At 41.7% G+C, this 7,726-nt stretch overlaps 1 long non-coding RNA gene across 1 annotated transcript in view; it reads left to right on the forward strand.

Annotated features, from left to right (window-relative positions):
* Nucleotides 1-262: 262 nt before the first annotated feature.
* The window catches only part of LOC110088163 (uncharacterized), a 17,619-nt gene continuing 10,155 nt past the window's right edge, over nt 263-7,726 (forward strand). Inside the window, exon 1 of the long non-coding RNA XR_012085639.2 lies at nt 263-1,991. This is a non-coding gene — a long non-coding RNA (uncharacterized LOC110088163). The remainder of the gene's footprint in view (nt 1,992-7,726) is intronic.

The following is a 7,726-nucleotide window of genomic DNA, read 5'->3' on the forward strand; positions in this document are numbered from 1 at the left end:
GCCGACTGTCACACGCCCCCACAACCACCATCCTCTTCCACGGCTACGCCGGATTCTGTTGCCGCCTCCTCCTCCCCGCCCCGCCTATTCCCTCCTCGCCTGATAACACGGAAACGCGGCCCCTCGCTGTGAGGAGAAGGCGGCGGCGGCGCCGTCTTATTCCTCTTCCTCCCCACAACCACCACTACTGGAGCAGCTGCCGCTGTTGCCTCCTTAAACTGGTGGCGCTGGCAAAGCAGGAGCCACCGACGCGGAGCATGCGCGGTCCAAAGCTTCCAGCAGCACCCGGATGTCGCTGCTTATTTGTTGTTGTGCTCAGGTGGGGGGGGGGCGGTAAGGAGGTTGCTCTTTAACGCCTGGGCTTCCTAGGTGCAGAAAGCTGAGGCGGGCGGGCGGGTAGGTGGTGTAATCTAGTGAGCGTTTATTTTCGGGGAGGGGGGGGTTGAGTCCCATTCCGTTCAATCGCTCGCCCTTCCTGTCGTCGGGTGGGCCAAGCCTTTTGTGTCTCTTGGGATCCTAAGCGTGCCCCTCTGGAAGTCAGCGCAGTTGACTAGTGTGGGGCTAGCCTGCGAGTCAAAGTGCATAGGATCGAGCTCCATTTTAGTTACTCTGCAAAAGAATAACGGTCCAGTCAGACACGGAGACTTTTAAGGCATCCTCTTGTTTGGCTTCCCCGTCCCCTCCAAGGCCGCGGTTGCGCTGTTTCGGTGCCTTCTCTTCTGCGTACACTGCGCTCCTAGAGGTTTCCTCTGTCCCTAAGGCGCTAGTCCGTAGGGTGGCAGAGATTTCGCAGGCTCGATGTGTGGGTCAATCCATACGCACATCTACGGCGTTTTTCTTACACTCCTTGCCACGCTTCTACCCCCCCCCCCGTTGGTTCTGCACAGGAGCATGAAGTGGAGAGACCTCCCGGGTAATAAAACAGCGAGAATAGAAGTGCTTCCTTTGGCTTGTTTTTAAAGGATGGCATCGCTCGCGTGATCTCTCTGAAAGAGATCACTCTGAATCGGGTGAGGGAAATGAGCCGGAGGAAGCAGCGCGAAGCAAACTGAACGATGTGGATTCCAGGAGATTGTTTTTCATGAACAATTGTAATCAAAGCAAGCCAAAGAGGGCAGGGCAGGACTGAGGTCTTTGTCATGCCCTGGCTAATTTTAAGAAAACCCTTTCAGCTTATAGGGATTATTGAATGGTTTTAAGCAAATCACTCTCTTCTTTAAACCTAAATTTAGCTTAGGGTCTGTAATAGTTTATATATTGAAAAGTGTTATGGGCAATATTGTTTATGGCTTTTCGTACTGTGGTGTTTATATAGTCTTCAGGTCTCTGAAGACAATGTTTCCTTCAATTTGGGATGAGTGTATATGAAAGTTACTATTTTCTCTTAGCATTTTTCATCCAGTCACACTCTGAGTACAGTATTTATTAAAAATAAAAAGATAATGTGCAAAAAAGTTGTAAAAACAAAGACTAAATAATGAGAACTTTCTCATTGGAAATAAGACTTTGTCAGACACTTCTTGGGGCTATTCAAGATTTAACCTGCTTTTGCAATGGTATGAAGAATCCAAAGAAACACAAATCATTTTCTTTTTAAAAAATTTTTTATTTTATTTATGATTTACAAATCATTTTCTTACTCAACATTAAAGTCTTAGAACTTAGGTATGACTCCTTGGGAATAAACCTAATCAAACATGGTTTTGGATTTGCTTCTGAATGAATGTGAATAGGATCAGGCTGCATGAGTTCATATAACCTTATGCTTTTTGTGCTATGTGCTGATGCTAGTGTTAGGCATCCTTCAGTCTCGAGAGACTATGGTAGCGTGCTCTGTATGGAGGACTTGGAACAGCGTCTAGTGTGGCTGAGGAGGCCAATTCGAGAGTGACAATCTCTTCCACACTGAAGACAAATCCAATCTGACCCCTGTCCAGCTCCCTGCTTTTGCGACTTCCTCTTCACCTCGGCCTGCAAATTTGGAATGAAAAGTAGGTTTTAGCTAAGGCAAATCTTTCGTATTAGGTACTAATAAAAAACAAAACTAGCTGAAGCATTATTTGTGCAAATTACTACGATATGTTTTTATGACAGCATATTTACCATGACATGTCTGCTCTTCAAATCCCAGTGAATTTAATGGGACATACTCCCAAGTAAGTGAGTAGTGGAATGCTGCTTTTCTACTTGGATGAACTTCACTAATTTAATCACAACCCACGACAAACTAGAACACACGTGAAATCAGTGACTTTAAACACATTTAACTATGTCCTGGTAAACTGTACAGTACTTCGTATGAAATATACCACAGGTTTTTTTAATCAGTTGTTCCTGCTTCAGATTTCTTGACATACCTAACTTCTAATTCTAGTTATGATTTATCTTTTAAAGCACGAAATCAAATGATATTGCTAATTTGTATGAAGTTTTTTAACTGCTCTTTAACCCCCAAGTTCCCCAGGGCAGTTTGCTCAGATCAATAGGAGGATAATCCCTGCTCACAGGCTTAAAGTCTGAAGAGACATGGCAGTCAACGAAAATGAGTTGAGAACAAGAACCAAATATGAATCACGTTTTTAAAATGTTTCCATTTGTTCCTCGGCTTATTTTGTAACTTACTGCAAGAAGCACTGGCAGATTGGGGAGCAGGCAAAGTTTATAACTTTCTCCCCAATGGGCAAATATTTCATGTCTAAAAATGTTTTAACGTGTCAAAATGTTTTTAAAAATAGCAGCCCAGTCCATAATCTAATGGTACAGTTCACTTCTGGATGAGGATTGTTTCCATTTCTTATGATGCTTGTAAAGACCAGGCCACTGTGAGAGATGTAAATGTAAGTACAGTATAGAACCAGTTGAAGCATGCTCACAGTTAGATAAATGTTTATTTAAGCAGAGACAAGATATCCTTAAGTCATAAAACAAAGAGAAACACTATAGTTTTCCTTTTCCAATATTTTGAAATTTGGAACACAGTACATTTCAAAATTAGAAAAAGCAAAATTCTGGTGCATTTTTTAAACTTTACATTTTTTATTCATTAAAGTTATTCACTGTCCCAAGGTGCCCACAATTGCACATAAGGCATCTAACAGTAATAATAGTCAAATTAAACAGATGAAAACTCAGTTAAACCATAAGGAAAGAGAAATGGACGCACCAGTCAGTTAAAATCTCTTGAGCAGTATACAAGCTTTAATGCCAAAGTTCTGTTTAAATAAAAAGCCAGAATTGTTCTATGTTTTTATGATGGAATAAAAACAATGTTAATCTCAGCAGGGAATTTCCGTACATTAAAAGTTTCATGTAGGCATTTTGTTTTGTGCACCAACTTGCATGTTAGATTTCTCACTCACTAGCAGAAGGCTAACAAAGAAGTTGTCAGCCTAGCCTCCCTTAGTGGAGAGTTTTGGAGGTTGTGGGAAGGGTGAGAGCCAATAAGAAGGCCCTCTGCTGCATTTCTGGGCAATGTGCCTCTGAGGGTACTGTAGTGAGAAGGGCCTCTGTCTATTTTGCAGAAATCCTGTTGCATAGTGTAGTAAGTCCCAACTAGAATAGACCCATTGAATCAGTGAGGATTTGGTGAGTCAAATACCATTGCTTCAATATGCTTATTCTAGATGTAACTTACTATGCTAAGCACTAGGATTTTCGCCTTTATAACTGCTAGTAATAAACAAGTATCATTGGCAAGGCAGATCAAGAAACAGGAATGCAGCTTGTGCTGGATGGGGTTACACTCCTGAAAATATAGGTGCACAGTGTGAGTGTGCTGCTGGATTTATCTCTGAGTCTGGATGCCTAAGTTTTGGGTTGCCATGAATGCATTTGTGCAATTAAAACTAGTGTGCTAACTGCACCCATTCCTGGAGAGGTCTGATCTTGCCCCAGTGACACATACCTTAGTTACATTTCAGCTGGATTACTGTAACAATGTGGGACTGCCTATGGAAAGTTTCAGAAAATTTCGGTAGGTCCAAAATTCAGCAGCCAGATTGCTAACTGGGGCTGACCATACAGATCGCCTAACCCCACTGCTACAGCAGCACTATTGACTGTCAGTCTGTTTCTACGCTGAATTCAAAATGCTGGTACTAACCTATAAAGCCCTGAACAGCTTGGGCTCAAGCTGTCTCAATGGCCGCATCTCTATGAGCCGGCTTGAATGTTAAGATCATCAGGAAAGGCCTTCCTCTCATAAGAGAGCGCCTTCTCTGATGGTTCTCCCAGACTTTGGAACTCCACACACACACACCCCAAGAGGCCAGGCTGGCCCTATCTCTGCTGTCTTTCTGCAAGCAGGCAAAGACTATTCTCTTCAGGCAAGTGACTGGCTGCCTGAGGGTTTTTTTAAAATAGATTGTTGTACCTTACTGCTTTGAATGTGTTTTGGTGTTACTAATGTTTTTTAGCATGGCATTTGTTTCAGCCTCTTGTGTTCCTATACTCGCCATTGTTGTCATTGAATACTCTTTTAAAGATATAAGCTGCCTTAGATTCTTCTTAAGGAGAAAGACAGGATAAAATATTTTAAATGAAAGAATGAATAAACATTTCTAGGTCTGCTGCACAAATGTCCCAGTTCAGAGAATGGTTAGGGTTGTTTCATGTGGTACTGAATGTGCATTCCCGTTGTTATGTATACAGGTTGTTATATATTCATATAATCATGAGCATGTCAGTCAGTGTTGGCATTTGCCTAAATGCATGAGGGCTTAAATTGTATAAAAGAACATGGTTGTGTAAAGTGGCCCAGCTCTAGACATCTCTGTGTGTGCAAGCTTTGTTTCTTCAATTCCTGATGGTACCACATAGAGCAGAGTCTTGCATTTGTGTCTGCTAGAACACAAGCAAAACTGTGTGTTGGCAGAGAGTTTGAATTTGAAAATTGAGAAGATTGGGGTGGCACGCAGGACATGAGGCACAAGGTCAGCATGCTTGTCTCTTGCACATTCTAGCAATTGTTTAATGTATGCTTTATGTGTGCGAGTTTTAATACCCAGGAACTAAGGTCCTTCTTAAACCAGGATACAGAACATAGATAGAAGTGTAATTGGTTTTAATATGCTTGTATAAATTGATGAATGGTGTGTTTCAGAATGCCTAGGACACAACCTTTTTGGCTGCAAGGAAGGTCGCGGGGGAGAAGGGTTTTTTATGCAGCAGTTCTTAGTAAGAGTAGAAATTTGTGAGAGGAAAAGTACTGGGAGACTTCAAGGGGCCAAATAAGAAGCACCATAAAAGAAAACAGTGGAGGAGCAAACTGGAGTTAAACACCATAACATTTATCCAACAGTAGGTTTGACTACCTCTGTCTTATCCCAGGGCTCTACAGCAGCAGTTAGGGCTGGTATGAGAGAATGAATCACTTGGAGATGGATAACTGATTTATTGGACTCCACAGCCTTTTGGGGGGGGGGCTTGGCTTTCTTTAATGATGTGAGACCAGGGGTGAGAGTCGGGGTCCTCTTGCCAGAGTGTCGTCCCTTCCCCACACTGTGGAGAGAGAAATACAGACTCTGCCCACTTCACCTCCCAGGAAAACAGAACAACGGGGGACAGATACCCAGGACTTGGAGAGAGAGATACAAGGGTTCATGGTTGAGGAAACTCAAGAGAGGTTGGCAGGAACAGAATGAAGAAAGAGGGTGGAGATAGAGGTGGGAACAGTTGAGATAAAAAGAAAGGATAGTCAGTTGCCTCCAGGCTGGGAATGGGTCTGGATGGAGGATCCGTGGACTGGAGTTTGGGAAAGATTACGAGTACCGAAGGAGGAGGCTGATTATAGGAAGAGAAGGGAGATGCCCCCAAGACCTTTCTACTGAGGTGAAGCAGAGGCTTGGGAGTGGCAGAGGAAACTAAGGGAAGAAAAGGAAAGAGTAGAAAGAGAGTGGAGATAACGAATAGAATGGAGGGTGAACGAGATGAGAGACTACGGGGAGGACCCTGGGCGACCCTTACAACAGCCAGAAATGTCGGGTGGACCGAACCCCAAGATGATGACACCATACCCTTATTGGAAGGAGAGATTGGAGAGGTGGTAAAACCGGATGCATCAATAGATTGGCCAGGTCCTTGGACTATGACAGACAGTAACCCGTTCCTGATTAAAGGGTGGAAGCCCCTGCCAGACCCGTTGTCGGCTGGAGATAAGTTATGGGACAATTTCGTTGATACCAATTACTTGTTGAACACCCCAATAAATCTCACTCCTGTTTTAAAGTTACACAAGTCTCACCATTTATTCGAAATAAAAGGAGAATCACAGAACGAACACTCACAAATGACTTATTTGAAATTGTATACTTAATCATAATTGTTTCCTTCTTTCCCCTCCTCCAACCTCCCTTATTTAAAACATTCTTGTCAGCAAATACATTAGACATTAATTGTTTTGTGTCTCCAGTATGCATTGGTGTTAATTTGCTCAGGAGTAAATCAAGATATTCAATGAGAATTTCTTCTTTTTTGTTTTGGATTTTGGCCTTGTAGTAGAAATGTGTATGTATCTATTCAGAAGTTAAGTTTTATTTAGTTCAATATGTCTTATTAGTATAGGATTGCAAATTTTAAAAAAATACTCAGCTGTGTCTCTGTAATGCTGACAGTCACTAAACAAACTGAATCTCATCAACCAGATGAATGTGTCAAGGCCCATATGATACAGCATTAGCTACATTTTATTATCTCCCCTTATATAATATGTGAACCTACATAATTTTATACCATGAGAATTGATCAAAAGAGCAATTATTTTACTCATACATTTTCCTATATTCTCCACCATTACAGTTTGGAATGATTTTTCCCCTTTGCATTCTCACTGCTACCAAAGTTTTTAAATAAAATAACACAATGCTTATTGCCCACTAGAGAAATGTATGAATGTAAGTGTTCTGTAAGAAGTCTGATAATATCTGTAATTTTTAAAAAATGAAACTGCATTTAGTATGCTATACTGAACATAGACCCATGCCATATGATTTACTGGAAGTTGTTACTCTTAAACCTATATAATATGTACAGCAATATGATATTAAAATGCCAAAGGCGCAGTATTTATAATCCCACTGTGTATTTTACGCGCCTTGAAAATGAAAACTGGTCTGGTTTAATGAACCACTGTTCTGAAAAAAATGCTGAAGCTAGAGTAAAGCATTGGCTACACAAAATGTCACACAACTGGTGAGGTTGCACAGGTGTCATGAGTGTTGCACCCCTTTGAGTGTAGCAATCTAAGTTGATATTGCTACTCCAGGATCCTCACTTTCAGGGTGTCATTTGTTGAATGGTGTTTCCTGACACAATCATTACTGAATGCAGAGGAAGAACTAGGTACCGTACAGTGATCCTTTGTGGTCTTGTAAAAAAGACTTTGTAGCCAGTGGGGGAACCATGCAATCCATAATTTTACATATCTACTGATTAGTAATAATCTTTTATCGTTGGATTACAACTAGTAGCAGAACTGGACCACCATCCCATTGATCAAGCTGTGCTGCTGTTTGACATCACTAGGCACCTGGGTTGCTGCCATGGGTACAAATATTTGAAGGGCTGGAGGTGTGCCTAAAACTGGGCTTCTTTTTCTGGTAACTACCTTTATGTGGATAACAAAAGAAGCATTTGCTGCAGCAGTGCAAGGAAGAACTTCACTGTTCTTGAAGTTCAATCTGGTAAAACAAAACAATGATTTTAACTTTTTCTTTACTGTTGAATTACA

The sequence above is a fragment of the Pogona vitticeps genome, chromosome 1 (assembly GCF_051106095.1).
Source record: "Pogona vitticeps strain Pit_001003342236 chromosome 1, PviZW2.1, whole genome shotgun sequence".
In the NCBI taxonomy this organism is placed as follows: Eukaryota; Metazoa; Chordata; class Lepidosauria; order Squamata; family Agamidae; genus Pogona; species Pogona vitticeps.